This window comes from Chlorocebus sabaeus, chromosome 28 (assembly GCF_047675955.1).
Source record: "Chlorocebus sabaeus isolate Y175 chromosome 28, mChlSab1.0.hap1, whole genome shotgun sequence".
Taxonomy (NCBI): domain Eukaryota; kingdom Metazoa; phylum Chordata; class Mammalia; order Primates; family Cercopithecidae; genus Chlorocebus; species Chlorocebus sabaeus.
Genome location: NC_132931.1, coordinates 15,877,867 through 15,898,392, shown reverse-complemented (window position 1 = coordinate 15,898,392; position 20,526 = coordinate 15,877,867). Strand labels below are relative to the sequence as shown.

The 20,526-nt window shown below is 47.4% G+C and overlaps 1 protein-coding gene across 6 annotated transcripts in view; it reads left to right on the top strand.

Annotated features, from left to right (window-relative positions):
- LOC119622700 (uncharacterized) overlaps positions 1–20,526 on the top strand; it is a 65,943-nt gene that overhangs the window by 4,565 nt on the left and 40,852 nt on the right. Inside the window, exon 2 of one of the 6 annotated variants that reach the window (XM_073012812.1) lies at positions 8,340–8,444. The exons of 4 other annotated variants lie outside the window; for them this stretch is intronic. The gene's annotated coding sequence lies outside the window, so the exon portion shown is untranslated. Of the gene's footprint in view, positions 1–8,339; positions 8,445–15,587; positions 15,725–20,526 lie in introns of those variants that run through there. One more of the 6 variants, XM_073012813.1, reaches the window with a different exon arrangement.

Sequence of the window (20,526 nt, the reverse complement as noted above, 5' to 3'; positions counted from 1 at the left end):
TCTGACCTGTGAAATCATGGACGGTAGTGGAGGACCGCCGTTATTCACAATTTGTCCATCATCATTTTGTTCCCGAGAACTGTCATCAGCCGTATCTACATGACGGTGTGCTGGTGTTGTCATAGAGGACATTATTCTCGAACTCAGTCTGCTTTCAGAAGCAGTAATTTCCTGCCATTTTGGCCCATTATTTGTTTAAAAAGAAAAAAATCAATGTTATTGAGGTGTAATTTATATGTGGTACTAGGCACCCCGTTTAAGTATACGTTTCTATCAGTTTTGACATATTTATATACCCTCATAACCCCCCACAATCAAGATAGAGATCAATTCCATCACCCCAAACTGTTCCCTCCTGTTCCTTCCAGTCCATCCATAACCCCCATCCCTGGTGCTAGGCAACCACCTGCTTTTGGGCACCTGCTTTTTGTCACTTTATATTATTTATTTGTTTAGAGATGGAGTCTCGCTCTGTCACCCAGGCTGGAGTGCAGTGGTGCGATCTGGGCTCACAGTTCCCTGGTTCAAGCGATTCTTCTGCCTCAGCCTCCTGAGTAGCTGGCAGCCCTCACCACACCCAGCCAATTTTTTTTTTAAATTTTATTCTATTTTTGTTATGGAGTCTCACTGTGTTGTCCAGGCTGGAGTGCAGTGGTGTGATTTTGGCTCACTGCAACCTCCACCTCCCAGGTTCAAGGGATTCTCTGCCATCTTCTCGAGTAGCTGGGATTACAGACATCCACCATCGTGTCCAGCTAATATTTTTATTTTGAGTAGAGATGAAGTTTTGCCATCTCTACTAAAAAGATGGCCAACTAAAGTTGGCCAGGCTGGTCTCGAACTCCTGACCTCAGGTGATCCGCCTGCCTTGGCCTCCCAAAGTGCTGGGATTACAGGCATGAGCCACCCACCGCGCCTGGCCTTTTTTCTCATTTTAGACTAGAATTTCTCTTTCTGTAGTTTCACATACATGGGATCATATGGCATGCACTGTTGTGTCTGGTTTCTTTTGCTCAGCATGTTTTCTGTTTTTTGAGACAGGGTCTCACTCTGTTGCCCAGGCTGGAGTGCAGTGGTATGATCTTAGCTCACTGCGGGCTTGATCTCCCAGACCTAAACCATCTTCCTGCCTCAGCCTCCTGAGGAGCTGGGACTACAGGCACGCATCACCATGCCTGGCTAATTTTTTTTTTATTTTTAATAAGGATGAGGTCTTGCTATGTTGCCCAGCTGGTCTCGAACGCCTGAGCTCAAGCGATCCTCCCAGCTCAGCTTCCCAAAGTGCTGTGATTACAGGCATGAGCCCCGTGCATGCCCTCTGCATGCTTTTGAGATTCCTCTATGTTACGTGTATCGGTAGTTCATTCCTTTTTATTGCTGAGTAGTATTAAACCACAAGGATATGACACCATTCATCCATTCACTAGTCGATGCACATTGAGTTTCTTTCATTTTGGGGCAGTTATGAATAAAACTGCTATGCACACTCATGTACAAGTTGTTGGGTGAGTACATGTTAATTCTCTAAGTGTGGAATTGCTAAATCATATGGTAAGAACCAAACTGTTTCCCAAACTGGTACATCAGTTTACTTTCCCCCTGGTGCTGAATGAGAGTCCAGTTGCCATTCTTGGTATCTCTAGTCTTTAATTTCAGCTGTTGTAACGGATGTGTGATGGTATATCATTGTGGTTTTGATTTGCATTTCCCTGGTGGCTAATGATGTTGAGTATCTTTTCTTGTGCTTATTGGCCTTTTGAATATCTTCCTTTTTAGACACAGCATTGTCTAGGCTGGAGTGCAGTGGCGTGATCATAGCTCATTGAAGCCTTGGATTCGTGAGCTCAAGCGATCCTCCCACCTCAGCCTCCTGAGTAGCTGGGACTCCAGGCACATGCCACCACTCCTGGCTAATTTATATGATTTTTTTTTTTTTTTTTTTAGAGATAGGGTCTCGCTATGTTGCCCAGGCTAAACTTCTGACCTCAAGCGATCCTCCCACCTTGACCTCCTAAAGCACTAGGATTACAAGCAAGAGCCACTGTGCCCAGCCCTGGCCTTTTGTATACTTTCTTTTTTTTTTTTTTTTGGAGACAGAGTCTCGCTCTGTCGCCCAGGTTGGAGTGCAGTGGCGTGACCTCGGCTCACTGCAAGCTCCGCCCCCGGGGTTCACGCCATTCTCCTGCCTCAGCCTCCCGAGTAGCTGGGACTACAGGCGCCGCCACCTCGCCCAGCTAGTTTTTTGTATTTTTTAGTAGAGACGGGGTTTCACTGTGTTAGCCAGGATGGTCTCGATCTCTTGACCTCGTGATCCGCCCGTCTCGGCCTCCCAAAGTGCTGGGATTACAGGCTTTCGCCACCGCGCCCGGCCTGTATACTTTCTTTTGTGAAATTTCTGTTCAGGCCGGGCGCGGTGGCTCAAGCCTGTAATCCCAGCACTTTGGGAGGCCGAGACGGGCGGATCACGAGGTCAAGAGATCGAGACCATCCTGGTTAACACAGTGAAACCCCGTCTCTACTAAAAAATACAAAAAACTAGCCGGGCGAGGTGGCGGGCACCTGTAGTCCCAGCTACTCGGGAGGCTGAGGCAGGAGAATGGCGTAAACCCGGGAGGCGGAGCTTGTAGTGAGCCGAGATCCGGCCACTGCACTCCAGCCTGGGCGACAGAGCGAGACTCCGTCTCAAAAAAAAAAAAAAAAAAAAAAAAATTTCTGTTCAAATTTTTAAAATCCCATTTTAAAAATTGAATTTTTTTTGTCATCTTATAGTTGACTTGTAAGAGTTCTTTTTATAGTTTGGATACAAGGTTTTAGTATTGCATACATTTCCTCTTCGTCTCTGGCTTACTTTTCATTTATTTTTTTAATTTTGTTTTTAATTTTTTATTTTCCAAGGCTGTCCTATGCCATCCTTTCCTTTCCTTTCCTTTCCTTTCCTTTCCTTTCCTTTCCTTTCCTTTCCTTTCCTTTCCTTTCCTTTCCTTTCCTTTTTCCTTTTTCCTTTTTCCTTTCTTTTTTGAGACATGGTCTCATTCTGTTACCCAGGCTGGAGTGCTTGGTGCAATCTTGGCTCACCACAGCCTCAACCTCCGAGGCTCGAGCAATCCTCCCACCTAGGCCTCTCAAGTAGCTGGGACCACAGGCACGCACCACCACACCCAGTTAATTTTTATATTTTTAGTAGAGATGGAGTCTCTTGATTTTGATGAGAGCAACATAGTGAGTACTGGGATCACAGGCGTGAGTCACCATGCCTGGCCGAATTGTACATTTAAAAATAACTAAAAGAGTCCGGGTGCGGTGGCTCATGCCTGTAATCCCAGCACTTTGGGAAGCCAAGGCGGGCGGATCACAAGGTCAGGAGTTCGAGACCAGCCTGGCCAACATGGTGAAACCTCGTCTCTACTAAAGATACAAAAAATTAGCCAGGTGTGGTGGTGGATAGAGGGCGCCTATAATCCCAGCTACTCGGGAGGCTGAGGCAGGAGAATCCTTTGAACCCAGGAGGCAGAGGTTGCGGTGAACCGAGATCGCACCATTGCACTCCAGCCTGGGCCACAGGGTGACACTCTGTCTCTAAATAAATAAATAAATAAAAGAGGCTGGGTGTGGTGGCTCATGTCTGTAATCCCAGCATTTTAGGAGGCTGAGGTGGGTGGATCACCTAAGGTTAGGAGTTTGAGACCAGCATGGCGAACATGGTGAAACCCTGTCTGTACTAAAAATACAAAAATTAGCCACGTGGTGGCGTGTGCCTGTAATCCCAGCTACTTGGGAGGCCGAGGCAGGAGAATTTCTTGAACCAGGGAGGCAGAGGCTACACGGAGCCGAGATTGCACCACTGCACTCCAGCCTGGGTGACAGAGCCAGACTACACCTCAAAAAAAAAAGTTATTATTGACTACAGTCACCCTGTTATGCTTTCAAATACTAGGTCTTATTCATTCTTTCTATTTTTTTGTTCCCTTTAACCATCCCCACCCCCTACCCATCCTCGTACTACCCTTCCCAGCCTGTGGTAGCTTTACGTCCTTCTACTCCCTATGCCCATAAGGTCAATTGTTTTGATATTTAGGTCCCACAAATAAGTGAGAACATTCAGTATTTGTCTTGCTGTGCCTGGCTTATTTCACTTGACATAATAATCTCCAGTTCCATCCATGTTGTTGCAAATGACAGGATCTCAATCTTTTTCATGGCTGAGTAGTACTCCATTGTGTATACATAGCACATTTTCTTTATCCACACTGATCATTGATGGACACTTAGGTTGCTTCTAAATCTTGACTATCGTAAATAGCACTGCAATAAATACGGGAATGAAGACATCTCTTTGATATACTGATTTCCTTTCTTTTGGGTATATACCCAGCATTGAGATTACTGGATCTTATAGTAGTTCTACATTTAGTTTTTTGAGGAACCTCCAAACTGTTGTCCGTGCTGGTTGTACTAAGTTACATTTCTACCAACACTGTGTGAAGGTTCCCTTTATCCACGTCCTCGCCAGCATTTGTTATTACCAGTCTTTGGATAGAAACCATTTTAACTGTGGTCAGATGAGATCTCTTTGTAGGTTTGATTTGCATTTCTCTGATGATCGATGATGCTGCATACCTTTTCTTAAACCTGTTGATCATTTGTATGCCTTCTTTTAAGAAATGTGTATTCAAATCTTTTGCCCATTTTTATTTTTTTATTTTTGTTTAGACAGAGTCTTGCTCTGTCACCCAGGCTGGAGTGCAGTGGCATGATCTCTGCTCACTGTAACCTCCACCTCCCACTTTCAAGCGATCCTCCTGTCTCAGCCTCCTGAGTAGCTGGGATTACAGGTGTGTGCCACTACACCTGGCTAATTTTTGTATTTTTAACAGAGATGGGGTTTCGACATGTTGGCCAGGCTGGTCTAGAACTCCTGACCTCAAATGATCCACTCACCTCGGCCTCCCAAAGTGCTGGGATTACAGGCGTGAGCCACCGCGCCCGGCCAAATTCTGGTTGTTATTACTCCACCGATATAGGAAGAGGAAGGCCCAATGCTGTTGCTTAAGCAGCAGTAGTTAAGTAAGTAGAATTGCTGAATCATATAGTGAGGACCAAACTGTTTATTCCAAAGTGGCCATAGCTTCTCCTGAGCAATAGTGTTTTTAAAATAATGCACTTTATATGATACTAGTATTATTTGCATTCCTGTGAAAACAGATAATTGCTGAAATGGGCCGGGCGCAGTGGCTCACGCCTGTAATGCCAGCGCTTCGGGAGGTTGAGGCGGGTGGATCACCTGAGGTCAGGAGTTCAAGACCAGCCTCGCCAACGTGGTGAAACCCCGTCTCTACTAAAAATACAAAAATTAGCAGGATGTAGTGATGCATGCCTGTAATCCCAGCTACTCGGGAGGCTGAGGCAGGAGAATTGCATGAACCCGGGAGGTGGAGCAGTGAGCTGAGATTGTACCACTGCTCTCCAGCCTGGGTGACAGAGCGAGACTCCATCTTAAAAAAAAAAAAAAAAAAAGAATGTCCCCCCAATCAGCAGTAAAGTTTTGTAATTTTATTCAATCTAGATCTGTGAGTACCTGTCTTTTAAATAGTCTGAATGATGAGATGGGCCCGGTGCGATTATTTGTGTTTGGGGCTGGACTGGCCACTTTCTTTCTAGGACATCATCTTGAGAGAATGACTGACTGACAAACTGGGATAATTCAGATTTGGGAGTTCGCAGACACTTTCTCAAAATTGAACAAACTGAAACTATCACTTCAAGGAAAATGACTGTGTAATGATAACGTTTGAGCTTTCAAGAGAAGATTAGAATTTTAGAAAATTTATATCCACCACTGGGAGCTTCACAGTCTCCCATTACTAGAAAATGTTTCTGATGTGATGGGTGGTGATAGTAATGAACATGATTTTCTGATATTTGATGAAATGCGTCAACATTTGAAAAAGCTGCTGTGATCTTGTGATATAATAAGAAATGTGTATTTTGGTCTTTACTCCAGGCCAGAGCTCCTAAAACACGTGTAATTTCCTAAGTGGTAAGAGCGATAGGATCATCTTTCATCATAAATTTGGTTTTTGTCCCAGGCTCTTGCCGTGGCTCCAGGGAGGACTGGGTGTGGTGGTTCATGCCGGTAATCCCAGCACTTTGGAAGGCTGAAGCTAGCGAATTACTTGAGGTCAGGAGTTCAAGACTATCCTGGCCAACATGGCGAAACCCTGTCTCTACTAAAAATACAAAAAGTAGGCCAGGTGTGGTGGCTCAAGCCTGTAATCCCAGCACTTTGGGAGGCTGAGATGGGCGGATCACGAGGTCAGGAGATCGAGACCATCTCGGCTAACTCGGTGAAACCCCGTCTCTACTAAAAAATACAAAAAAATCATGTCATTAGAGGGCTGGAGGTTGGGCTAATCACAAATGCCCCATTGATTTAACCAATCATGCCCAGGAAATGAAGCCACCATAAGAAAAAAAAAAATCGGGGGAATGGGATTCAGAGAACTTCCTGAGTTGGTGAATGTGCCAAGGTGCTGGGGGGCGGGGGGCATGTACCCAGATGTTGCCGTGAGCTATGATGGGGCCACCGCACTCTAGCCTGGGTGACAGAGCGAGACCCTCTCTCTACAAAAAATAGAAGAAGGCATGTAATCTCAGCACCTTGGGAGGCCAAAGCGGGAGGATTGCTTGAAGCGAGGAGTTCAAGAACAACCTGGCCAACATAGTGAGACCCCCATCTCTATTAATATAAATAAATAAAATTTAAAATAAAAAATGCAAGAAATTGGCCAGGCACAGTGGCTCATGACTATAATCCCAGCACTTTGGGAGGGAGAGGTGGGTGGATCACCTGAGGTCAGGAGTTGGAGACCAGCCTGGCCAACATGGTGAAACCTCGTCTCTACTAAAAATAAAATTAAAAAAATAGGCCAGGTGCCATGACTCACACCTGTAATCCCAGCACTTTGGGAGGCTGAGGCAGGCGGATCATAAGGTCAGGAGATCGAGGCCATGCTGGCCAACATGGTGAAATCCTGTCTCTACTAAAAATATGAATAATTAGCTGGGTGTGGCGGAATGTGCCTGTAGTCCCATCCACTTGGGAAACTGAGGCAGGAGAATCGCTTTAACTCTGGGAGGCAGAGGTTGCAGTGAGCCAAGGTTGTGCCACTGCACTCCAGCCTGGGCAACAAAATAAGACTTTGTCTCAAAAAATAAATAAATAAATAAAAATAAAAATAAAATAAATAACTGGGCATGGTGGAGTGCACCTGTAATCCTAGCTATTTGGAAGGCTGAGGCAGGAGAATCACTTGAACCCGGGAGGTGGAGGTTGCAGTGACTGCACCACTGCACTCCAGCCCGGGTGACAGAGTGAGACTCCATCTAAAAAAATAAATACATAAAAATTAAAAAAATAAAAATTAGCCAAGCTGGGTGCAGTGGCTCACATCTGTAATCCCAACACTTTGAGAGGCCAAAGCGGGTGGATCCCTTGAGGCCGGGAATTCGAGACTAGCCTGGTCAACATGGCAAAACCCCGTCTCTAGTAAAAAATACAAAAATTAAGGCCGGGCACGGTGGCTCACGCCTGTAATCCCAGCACTTTGGGAGGCTGAGGTCAGGAGTTCGAGACCAGCCTGACCAACATGGTGAAACCCCGTCTTTACTAAAAATAAAAAGTTAGCTGGGTGTGGTAGCGCATGCCTGTAATCCCAGCTACTTGGGAAGCTGAGGCAGGAGAATCGCTTGGACCCGGGAGGCGGAGGCTGAGGTGAGCCGAGATCGTGCCATTGCACTCCAGCCTCGGCAATAAGAGTGAAACTCCGTCTCAAAAAAAAAAAAAAAAGAACTGCACAGTGGGCTGGACCATGAGGATGGTAAAAGAGTCTTCTGCCAGGTTCCTAGAGTGGACTCAGCTGTGCAAACGGAGACAGGGGCAGTAGGTTGTTACAATAAGAACCTCCCTCCCCCATCATGCCTTCCCTGTATCTATGCAATTTACAATGTTACTTTGGCTTGCCTCCCAAAAGCGGTGGGGTCTGTATCTTCCCTCCCATTCAATCTGGGCTTGCCTTGTGACTTGCTTTACCAGTGGAATGCAGCAGAAGGGATGCTGAACTACTTCCGGGGCTCGGGTTTGGTTTGGTTTGGTTGAGGCAGGGTCTCACTCTGTCGCCAAGGCTGCAGTGCACTGGGGTGATCTTGGCTCACTGCAGCCTTGACTTCCTGGGCTCAAGTGATGGTCTAACCTCAGCCCCTCAAGTAGCTGGGACTACATGCTTGTGCCACCACTCCTAGCTGGTTTTGATTTTATTATTTAATTATTATTATTTTTTTAGATGAAGCCTCACTCTGTCCCCAGGCTGGAGTGCAGTTTCGTGATCTTGGCTCACTGCAACCTCTGCCTCCTGGGTTCCAGTGGTTCTCCTGCCTTGGCCTCCTGAGTAAGTGGGATTACAGGTGTGTGGCACCACTCCCGCCTAGTTTTTTGTATTTTTGGTATAGACAGAGTTTCACCACGTTGGCCAGGCTGATCTTAAACTCCCGACCTCTGGTGATCTGCCTGCCTCGGCCTCCCAAAGTGCTGGGATTACAGGCATGAGCCATCTTGCCTGGCCAGAGAAACTGATACTGTTTTGTAATAGTGTTTGGCCCCAATATTCTTTGGAATCTGAAGTTTGCGTTTGAATGAGAAAGCGGGAAGGAGTTCCATGTATTCAGGCTTCTATGTTGTTTTTCTAAGCAGGGTTGGGCCTGGTTAGTTGGTTCCAGGTGATCCTCTGTGGTGTTGTTTGGCCCTAGTGTTCTTTGGAGTCTGGGGAGGTTTGACCTTTAAAAATCCAACTGCTGGCTGGCCGGGCGCTGTGGCTCACACCTGTAATTCCAGCTAATCGGGAGGCTGAGGCACGAGAGTTGCTTAAACCTGGGAGGCGGAGGTTGCAGTGAGCTGAGATCACTCTACTGCACTCCAAGCTGGAAGGCAGAGCAAGACCCTGTCTCAAAAAAAAAAAAGAGAGAGATTATAAATTTGAGTTGCAGAGTTTCAGAGGCACTGTTTCTTTCTTTTCTTTTTTTTTTTTTTTTTTTGCTCTTTGTAGCCTCTGCCTCCCAGGTTCAAGTGATTCTCCTGCCTCAGCCTCCCGAGTAGCTGGAACTGCAGACGCCCGTCATCACACCTGGCTAATTTTTATTTTTATTATTATTATTTTTTTGAGACGAAATCTTGCTCTGTTGCCAGGCTGGAGTGCAGTGGCATGATCTTGGCTCACTGCAACCTCCACCTCCCGAGTTCAAGCAGTTCTCCTGCCTCAGCCTCCTGAGTAGCTGGGACTATAGGTGCACGCCGCCACGCCCAGCTAATTTTTGTATTTTTAGTAGAGACGGGGTTTCACCATGTTGACCAGGCTGGTCTTGAACTCCTGACCTCGTGATTCACCCACCTCGGCCTCCCAAAGTGCTGGGATTACAGGTGTGAGCCACCATGCCCAGCCTGGAGAAGCATTGTTCCATTGAAGGTAAATGACATGGAGGTCCAGGTTCCCTATTTATGTAACTTATTTTGCCCTCTGGACAGAGGATTTATGTAGAATATGCCATCTCCATTGCATAACGGATTGCTGCTTTGCTCATTCAACATTATGATTTGATGGTTCTGGTAACGCACAGCTGCAGTCTGGTTGTCTCTTGATGCCCCATGGTCAAGTGCTTAGTCTCTTCCAGGACCCTGTGGCATGCAAAGAGCTGCATTTTTTTTTTTTTTTTTTTTTGAGACAGAGTCTCACTCTGTCGCCCAGGATGGAGTGTGGTGGCACGATCTTGGCTCACTGCAAACTCCGCCTCCTGGGTTCACGCCATTCTCCTGCCTCAGCTTCCCAAGTAGCTGGGCCTACAGGCACCCACCACCACATCCGGCTATTTTTTTGTATTTTCAGTAGAGATGGGGTTTCACCGTGTTAGCCAGGATGGTCTCGATTTCCTGACCTCGTGATCCGCCCACCTCGGCCTCCCAAAGTGCTAGGATTACAGGTATGAGCCACCGTGCGCCCAGCCAAAGAGCTGCATTTTGAATCATAAATGTGCTAAAAAATGGGGCTTTGTTCTATAATCCTCAGCATCTCCACTGTGGCATCAGCCTTTCTTTTCTTTCTTTCCCTCTCCTTTCCTCCCTTCTCCTACCCCCGCTCGCTCCCTTCCACCATCCCTCCGTCCCTCCCTTCCATCCTTCCGTCCTTCCTTCCCTCCCTGCCTTCCTGCCTTGCTGTCTTCCCGTCTTCCCTCATTCCTCCCCTCCTTCCTCTTTTCTCTCTTTCTTTCTTTCCAGACAGGGCCTCACTCCGACTCCTAGGCTGGAGTGCAGTGGTAAAATCACGGCTCACTGCAGCCTCCACTTCCTGGACTTAGGTGATCCTCCCACCTCAGCCTCCTGAGTAGCTAGGACTGCAGGCATGTGCCACCACACCCAGCTAATTTTTTGTATTCTTTGTAGAGAAAGGATTTCCCTATGTTGCCCGGGCAGGTCTTGAACTCCTGGGCTCAAACTGTCCTTTATCTCAGCCTCCCAATGTGCTGGATTACAGGCTGAGCCACCATGCCCAGAGTTGCAGCTTTTCTATTAGTGCTCGCCAGAGACTCCACGTACCATTGTTATCTCCAGCACCGTGGCATCTTCCGTTGGTATATGTGGCACCGTAGGATATACCACATAATATGGCTTTAGGCAGCGGGACCATCTGGAGCACACCAGAACCTGCTGCAGAGCTCTCTCTCAATCAAGGGAACACCAAAAACTGCCATCCTAGGCTGGGAGCGGTGGTTCATGCCTCTAATCCCAGCACTTTGGGAGGCCGAGGTGGGTGGATCACCTGAGGTCAGGAGTTCAAGACCAGCCTGGCCAACATGGTGAAACCCCTGTCTCTACTAAAAATGCAAACAATTAGCTGGGCATGGTGGTATGCACCCAGCTACTCGGGAGGCTGAGGCAGGAGAATCGCTTGAACCTGGGAGGCAGAGGCTGCAGTGAGCCGAGATCACACCACTGTACTCCAGCCTGGGTGACAGTGCAAGACTCTGTCTCAAAAAACAAAAACAAAATCAAATGCCATCTGGAGCCAGGCATGGTGGCTTACACCTCTAATCCCTGCACTTTGGAAGGCCAAGGCTGATGGATTGCTTGAGGCCAGGATTTCAAGGCCAGCCTGGCCAATATAGCGAGACCCTGTCTCTATTTTTTTTAAAGACATACTGCTGACCTAGAAGTCTAAAAGAAAAATGTTTTTTAAAAAAACACCATAAATAATCGGCCGGGCGCGGTGGCTCAAGCCTGTAATCCCAGCACTTTGGGAGGCCGAGACGGGCGGATCACAAGGTCAGCAGATCGAGACCATCCTGGCTAACCCGGTGAAACCCCGTCTCTACTAAAAAATACAAAAAACTAGCCGGGCGAGGTGGCGGGCACCTGTAGTCCCAGCTACTCGGGAGGCTGAGGCAGGAGAATGGCATGAACCCGGGAGGCGGAGCTTGCAGTGAGCTGAGATCCGGCCATTGCACTCCAGCCTGGGAGACAGAGCGAGACTCCGTCTCAAAAAAAAAAAAAAAAAAAAAACCACCATAAATAAATAAATAAATAGATAAATACAACTGGCCTACTGCGGTGGCTCACACTTGTAATCCCAGCACTTTGAGAGGCCAACGTGGGCAGATCATTTGACGTCAGGAGTTCGAGACCTGCTTGGCCAACATGGCGAAACCCCCATCTCTACTAAAAATACAAAAATTACTCGAGCGTGGTGGTGGGTACCTGTAATCCCAGCTACTCTGGAGGCTGAGGCAGAAGAATCCCTTGAACCTGGGAGGTGGAGGTTGCAGTGAGCCAAGATTACACCATTGTACTCTAGCCTGGTGACAGTGAGGCTCTGTCTCAAAAAAAAAAAAAAATGTCTTGCGAGAACAGGGAAAGGAGACTGGCTTTGGGTTTTTATGGTGGTTGGTGGGTGTGACTGGGTGAGGGTTTGTGTGCGCTCAGGCGCTTGTGTGGTTTAAACCTCCCCTTGGCGGCAAAGGAGGGAGCACTGAGGCTTCTTATCAACTTCCCCAGGTGTCAGTCACAGGGGAAGAGGGAAAATGATACTTAAAAGCCTTCAGCACTGTGTAAGATTTGGCCAGGCGCAGTGGTTTACACTTGGAATCCCAGCATTTTGGGAGGCTGTGGCAGTTTGGGAGTTTGAGACCAGCCTGGCTAACATTATGAAACCCCATCTCTACTAAAAATTCAAAAATTAGCCGGCGTGTTGATGCATGCCTGTAATCCCAGCTATTCGGGAGGCTGAGACAGGAGAATTGCTTGAACTTGGAAGGTGGAGGTTGCAGTGAGCTGAGATCACACCACTGTACTCCAGCCTGGGTGACAGAACTAGACTCCATCTCAAAAAAAAAAAAAGATTTTTCAGTCTCTTTTGATCTTCCTGTGCCCGCTTTATGGTTCCTGGAGCTGCTCATGTTCAGATTTGCCATGAGCGTTGCTCCCCTACGTCTGAAGATGCAAAGATCTCTCTCCTTCCTTGTCACCGAATCCTGCTGGCTCTCTCAGGCTCATCTGCAGGAGACCCCACTCAAAAGTAGGGTCTGGCTGGCCATGGTGGCTCATGCCTGTAATCCCAGCACTTTGGGAGGCTGAGGCAGGTGGATTACCTGAGGTCAGGAGTTCAAGAACAGCCTGGCCAACATGGCGAAACCCCGTCTCTACTAAAAAATACAAAAATTAGCCAGGCGTGGTGGCGGGCGCCTATAACCCCATCTACTCGGGAGGCTGAGGCAGGAGAATAGCTTGAACCTGGGGGTTGGAGGTTGCAGTGAGTCAAGATCACGCCACTGCACTCCAGTCCGGGTGAAAGAGTGAAACTCCATCTCAAAAAAAAAAAAAAAAAAAGGGTGGGGTCTTCTTCAGAAGATATGTTTGCAGGATTTCCATGAGGAATGCATGTGCCCTGTCCCTTTCTTCCTAATGCTCACTGCGTCTTTTTTTTTTTTTTTTTAATAGATTTTACTTTTTTAGGCCAGTTTTAGATTCATAGCAACATTGAGCAGAAGGTACAGAGAGTTCTCCTATGTTCCCTGTCCCTGCTAATAGCCTCTCCCATTATCATCTTCCACCAAAGTGGTACATTTGTTACAATTAGGGAACCTATACTGACACATCATTTTAACCCAAAGTCCACAGTGTGCATTAGGGTCCGTCTTGGTGGTGTGCATGTCACGGGTTTGGAACGATGTGTCATAACATGCATCCACTGTTACAACTGTCTCAGAGGAGTTTGCCTGCCGGAAACATCCTCCGTGCTCTGCCTCTTCCGTCCGTCCCTTCAGTCCCTGGCAACCTTTTGTTTCCAGACCCTGGCAATGGTTCCTTTTACTGTTTCCATAGTTTGGCCTTTTCTGAATGTAATATAGTAGGAATCATACAGCATACAGGCTTTTCATTTTTTCTTTTCCTTGAGACAGGGTCTCGCTCTGTCACCCGGGCTGGAGAGCAGTGGCACCGTCATAGCTCACTGCAGACCTAACATCCTGGGCTCAATCGATCCCCCCACCTCAGCCTTCTGAGTAGCTGGGACTATGGGTATGTGTCACCATGCCTGGCCAAGTATTCTGGATTTTTTTTTTTGAGATGAAGTCTCACTCTTGTCCCCCAGGCTGGAGTGCAATGGCACGATCTCGGCTCACTGCAACCTCCGCCTCCCGGGTTCAAGCGATTCTTCTGCCTCAGCCTCGAGAGTAATGGGATTCCAGGCGCCTGCCACCACGCCCAGCTAATTTTTGTGTGTTTAGTAGAGATGGGGTTTCACCATATTGGCCAGGCTGGTCTCGAACTCCTGATCTCAGGTGATCCATCTGCCTCGGCCTCCCAAAGTGCTGGGATTACAGGCGTGAGCCACCGTGCCCTGCTGTGTTCTGGATTTTTGTCATCCTGATAGGTTTGTAGTGGTATCTCATTATTTTAATTTGCGTTTTCCCAGTGACATATGATATGAAGCATCTTTTCATCTGCCTATTTGCCTTCTTTGGAAAGATGTCTCTTAAGGTCTTTGGCCCATTTAAAACTCAGGTTGTTTTCCTATTGTTGAGTTTTAAGAGTTCTTTGTATATTTTGGTTAATAGTCCTTCTTTATCAGCTATATCTTTAGCAAATATTTTCTCCCAGTCTGTGGCTTGTCTTTTCATTCTCTTCACAACATCTTTCAGAGAGAAGAAATTTTTGAATTCAATGAAGTCCAACTTATCAATTCTTTTTCTTTTTTTTGAGATGGAGTTTCACTCTTGTTGCCCAGGCTAGAGTGCAATGGCACGATCTCAGCTCACCGCAACCTCCACCTCCCGCGTTCAAGCAATTCTCCTGCCTCAGCCTCCCAAGTAGTTGGCATTACAAGCATGTGCCACCACACCCGGCTAATTTTGTATTTTTAGTAGAGATGGGGTTTCTTCATGTTGGTCAGGCTGGTCTCGAACTCCCAACCTCAGGTTATCTGCCCGCCTCAGCATCCCAAAGTGCTGGGATTACAGGCATGAGCCACCGTGCCCGGCCCAATTCTTTCTTGCATGAATCCTACCTTTGGTGTTGTATCTAAAAAGTCATTGCCAAATCTGAAGTTACCTAGATTTTCTCCTATGTTACCTTCTAAAATTTTTATGGGTTTGAGCTTTACATTTAGGTCTCTGATCCATCTGAATTAATTCTGTGAAGTGTGTAAGGTCAGAGTCTGGATTCAGTTTTTTGCATGTGGATGTCCAGTTGTTCAGCAACATCTGTTAAAAAGACCATCTTTGTCTTTGCTCGCTGTATTGCCTTTGCTCTTTTGTCAAAGATCACTTGACTCTATTTATGTGGGTCTGTTTCTGAGATCTCTATTCTATTCAATTGATCTTTTTTTTTTTTTTTTTTAAGAGACAGTGTTTCAGCATGTTGTCCAGGGTGGTCTCATTCTCCTGACCTTAAGTGAACCACCTGACTTGACCTCGCAAAGTGCTGGGATTACAGGTGTGAGACACCACACCTGGCCCATTGATCTATTTATCTGTTTTTTCACTAATATCACACTGTCCTGATTACCGTAGCTTTATAGTAAGTCTTGAAGTACCATAGTACTTTATCAATGTCTCTGTGCAATTCCACCACTGTTTTTTTTCTTTGTTTTTTTGAGATGGAATTTTGCTCTTGTCGCTTAGGCTGGAGTGCAATGGCGCGATCTCAGCTCACTGCAACTTCCGCCTCCCTGGTTGAAGCGATTCTCCTGCCTCCTGAGTAGCTGGGATTACAGGTGCCTGCCACCACACCTGGATAATTTTTGTATTTTTAGTAGAGACAGGGTTTCACCACATTAGCCAGGTTGGTCTTGAACTCCTGCCCTCTGGTGATCCACCCGCCTCGGCCTCCCAAAGTGCTGGGATTCCAGGCACGAGCCACCGCGCCTGGACTAGTTCTACCACTTTTAACTTCGTGTATTTTGATGCTTTTGTTAGTTGCATATACATTAAGGATTAATTATGTGTTTTTGGAGAATTGACTCCTTTATCATTCTGTAATGTCCCTCTTTTTTTTTTTTTTTGACACAGGGTCTCATTCTGTCACCCAGGCTGGAGTACAGTGGTGTGATCACGACTCACTGAAGTCTGGAGCTCCCAGGCTCAAGTGATCCTCCTGTTTTGGTCTCCTAAGTAGCTGGGACTACAGGTATTCACCACCGTGACCAGCTGATATATATATATTTATATATATTTATTTATTGCAGAGTCAGGGTCTTGCTATGTTGCCCAGGTTGATCACAAACTCCTGGGCTCAAGCAATCCCCCATTACCTTGGTCTCCTAAAGTGCTGGGATTATTGATGTGAGTGACAACACCTGGCTGTAATGCCGCTCTTAAGCTCTGATAACTTTCTTAGCTTTGAAGTCTTTTTTGTTTAGTATTATCTTGGTATAGCTTTCTCCACGTATTTATTTATTTAGAGACGGCATCCCGTTCTGTCACCCAGGCTGGAGTGTAGTGGTCCCATCTTGGCTCGCTGCAACCTCTGCCTCCCGGGTTCAAATGATTCTCCTGCCTCAGCCTCCTGAGTATCTGGGACCACAGGCACACACCGCCATGCCCGACTAATTTTTGTATTTTTTCAGTAGAGACGGGGGTTTCACCATATTGGCCAGGCTGGTCTCGAACTCCCGACCTCAGGTGATCCGCCCGCCTTGGCCTCCCAAAGTGCTGAGATTACAGGCGTGAGCCACCACGCCTGGCTGACTTTTTTAAAAAACACCTTCTACAAAGCTTCTGGATAGTTTTTGCATTTTATTATGCCTTGTAATTTTTTCCCTGATAACTGGACATAATTTATCAGTAAAAGGCGCTGCTATAAATAGACCTGGGGGAAAGTGGTGGGAAGGTGTGGTGGGAGGAGAAGCCTCTGTAATAGTCCTCTGAGCAGGTCTGAATCTTTGTTTTAAATTATTATTTTTTTTAAAGATGAGGTCTCACTATATTGCCCAGGCTGCTCTTCAACTCTTGAGCTTAAGGAATCCTCCCACCTCAACCTTCCAAAGTACAGGGATTCTGGGCATGAGCCTTTGTGCCTGGCCAGATTTTTTTTTTTTGAGACGGAGTCTCCCTTTGTTGCCCAGGCTGGTGTGCAGTGTTGCGATCTCAGCTCACTGCAAGCTCCTCCTCCCGGGTTCATGCCGTTCTCCTGCCTCAGCCTCCTGAGTAACTGGGACTACAGGAGCCTGCCAGCACGCCCGGCTAATTTTTGTGTGTTTTTAGTAGAGACGGGGTTTCACCTTGTTAGCTAGGATGGTCTGGATCTCCTGACCTCGTGATCCGCCTGCCTCGGCCTCCCAAAGTGCTGGGATTACAGGCGTGAGCCACTGTGCCCGGCCATGTCCGGCCAGATCTTAGTCTTTCAGTGAGCCTGTGCCTCTGGACTGGACTTCGTAAGTGCTTATTAACACCCCCAACTCACCCGTTTAGGCAGGACAGGATGGGTCCCGGGGCTGGGGTTGGGTTTTCCTTTGCTCCAGGTGGACGGCTGGGGCCAGCTGGAGTTGGGGATTTTCCTTCCCCCAGGTCAGGTAGGCGCTGATGAAGCCCCCCAGGTTGGGCTGTGGTTAAGTAGTTTCTCCTGAGGGTTGACCTTGTTAAGAACAGAAAGCTGGGCTTGTCTCTTTTCCCCTCCCCTTGCTGGAGGCACGAGGGGATTTTTCTCTAATATTCATTCTGAGAACCTGGTTGAGACCCTGAAGGTAAAACTCACAAGAGCACAGGGCGCCCTGTCTCAGTCCTCTCGGTTTTTATTTTATTTTTTTTGAGACAGAGTTTCGCTCTTGTCGCCCAGGCTGGAGTGCAGTGGCACGATCTCTGCTCTCTGGAAGCTCCGCCTCCCACGTTCACGCCATTCTCCTGCCTCAGCCTCCCGAGTAGCTGGGACTACAGGCGCCCGCCACCATGCCTGGTTAATTTTTTGTATTTTTAGTAGAGATGGGGTTTCACTGTGTTAGCCAGGATGGTCTTGAACTCCTGACCTCGTGATCCGCCCGCCTTGGCCTCCCCAAGCGCTGGGTTTACAGTCGTGAGCCACCGCGCCCGGCCCTGCTGGGAGTTTCTATGTCTCGGGCTTCTTCAGCCGGTACAGCAATTCAGCTCGTCAGCCGCTCGGCTCTTCCCACCCCTCTTCACTGGGTCCTGTGTGGGGCTTCTGCCCGTGGGTTTCTACTCAGGTAAGTTTTAATTCTCTGTATCCTCCTGTCTCTCCAATTTTGTGGCTCGGAGTTTGCCCTGTGACCAACCTCCGCGGACAGATCTCAGAGGAGTTGTTGACGTTTCAGTTTGTTCAGCTATTTACTTGTGAACTCAGCATGGTGACTTCCAAGATCCTTCTGTGCCAAACTGCAAGTCCTGTCTGGCTGTTTGTAGGCACTTGGTCCACCCGTATGTGAAAATGTAGGTTTGTGGGGATTTGACAAGGCATGGTGGATTTCTCCCCCATGACCCTGGATAGTTTTGGTCGGTTCTTGATGGAAGTGGGGATATTTAAATGAGCCTGTCAAATATGCTCCTGTAACACGAAGATGTAGTTTTTTCAGGGCCCGGTATGGTGGCTCCAGCCTGTAATCCAGCACTTCGAAAGGCTGAGGCAGGAGGATCAGTTGAGGCCAGGAGCTTGAGACCAGCCTGGGCAACATGGCAAATCCAGTCTCTCTCTCTCTTTTTTTTTTTTTTTTTTTTGAGTTGGAGTCTCGCTCTGTTGCCCAGGCTGGAGTGCACTGGCGTGATTTTGGCTCACTGCAACCTCCGCCTCCCGAGTTCAAGCTATTCTCCGGTCTCAGGCTCTGAAGTACCTGGGATTATAGGTGTCCACCACCATGCCCAGCTAAGTTTTGTGTATATGTGTGTGTGTGTGTATTTTTTTTTTTATTGAGATGGAGTCTTGCTCTGTCACCCAAGCTGGAGTGCAGTGGCCGGATCTCAGCTCACTGCAACCTCTACCACCTGGGTTCAAGTGATTCTTGTGCCTCAACCTCCTGAGTAGCCAGGACTACAGGCAAGTGCCACCATGCCCTGCTAATTTTTTTGTATTTTTAGTAGAGACAAGGTTTCACCGCGTTGGCTAGGCTGGCCTTGAACTCCTGACCTCAGGTAATCCTCCCGCCCCGACCTCCCAAAGTACTGAGATTATAGGCATGAGCTAGCACACCTGGCCCCCCATCTATTTTTTTAAGATTTTGTTTTGTTTTGTTTTGTTTTTGAGACAAGGTCTCACTTGCCCAGGCTGGAGTGCAGTGGCTCAGTTAAGACTCACTATAGCTTTGACCTCCCAGGGGCAGATTATCCTCCCATCTCAGCCTCCTGGGTATCTGGGAGTACAGGCATGTGCCACCATGCCTGGCTAATTTTTTGTAGAGACAGGGTTTCACCATGTTGCCCCAGGTGGGTCTCAAACTTCTGGGCTCAAGTGATCCTCCTGCCTCAGTCTCCCAAAGTGCTGGGATTACACACATCAGCCTCCGCTCCTGGCCCCCATTCATCTTTGAAGCGCAGCGTCCAATGCCCCCTGCTCTGTTGATCTCAGCTTGAAGCATGTTCCCAAGGAGGCTACTGAGATATCCCCTGTTCCCGAGTTCATGGTTTTGAATTAGACCACGACGCATCCAAAAGGTAGAGCCGGTATCAGGATGAGGTACCGAACCTCCCCACATCCCATGTTTACATTTCATATTGTTACCCTCTGCCCTGGAGAACTTCCTTGAGGCCAGGAGTTGGTGTCAGGAGACTGCAGACAACATCTTTCCCTTTTTTTTTTTTTTTTTTTTTTGAGACGGAGTCTCGCTCTGTCGCCCAGGCTGGAGTGCAGTGCTGCAATCTCAGCTCACTGCAAGCTCTGCCTCCCGGGTTCTAGCGATTCTCCTGCCTCAGCCTCCAGAGTAGCTGGGACTACAGGCGCCCGCCACCACGCCCGGCTTTTCTGTATTTTTAGTAGAGACGGGGTTTCACTGCATTAGGCCAGATTGTCTTGGTCTCCTGACCTCGTGATCCTCCTGTCTCAGCCTCCCAAAGTGCTGGGATTACAGGCATGAGTCACCGCACCCGGCAGATATTTCCCCTTTACAGTCCCCAGCTGATAAAAGAGGAAGTCATTTTTGCACGCCGACCTCAGAGGCAGAGAATGATGCAATCTCAGGAAGACACGTTAAATAAATGAGGAATTCTTGCCACAGCTCTGTGGTCTCTGATATCAACATCTCTGCGTTCATCCCTGGCCAACTCTCTCTTTCTCCATCAATCAAAAAATTATTTTTTATTCCTAATGACATAGGACAGAGCCTCTGATTAAATCAGCCAAAAGCCCAGCAGCCCAAGTGGATGTTCCCTGCTATCTTGTTGGTATCAAAGTTCCATTGTATTTCCAAGCAACAACAAAAAATACGTACAAGGCTATGAAAGCTATCTGAATGGTAAAAGACTTTTTTTGTTTGTTTGTTTCTGTTGGGTTTCGTTTTAATCTAAGAGGTTGGACTCAGTGCTGTTGCCACTTGGCTCCAGAGCACCGTAATTCTGAGATTCTCTGTTGCTATAGGGATGAGATGATATGATTCAAATGCACCACATGTTCTGTTGCTAAGGTAATTACAGGCACCCTCACCCTTTCCATCAGGGCTGGCTTTGCCATGGATGAACTGAGCATGAGGTCTCGGGTACAGACAGAGAAGGAAAAATAAGCTTTGTGTGGAAAGTTTTAGAGGAAGTTTGCCGTTTCTTTTCTTTTTCGTTTCTTTTTTTTTTTTTTTTGAGATGGAGTCTCACTCTGTTGTTCAGACTGGAGTACAATGATGTGATCTCAGCTCACTGTAACCTCTGGCTCCTGGGTTCAAGTAATTTTCCTGCCTCAGTCTTCCAAGTAGCTGGGATTACAGGCATGTGCCACCACAACCAGCTAATTTTTTTTTTTTTTCATCATCTTGGCCAGTGCTCGAACTCCTGACCTCAGGTGAT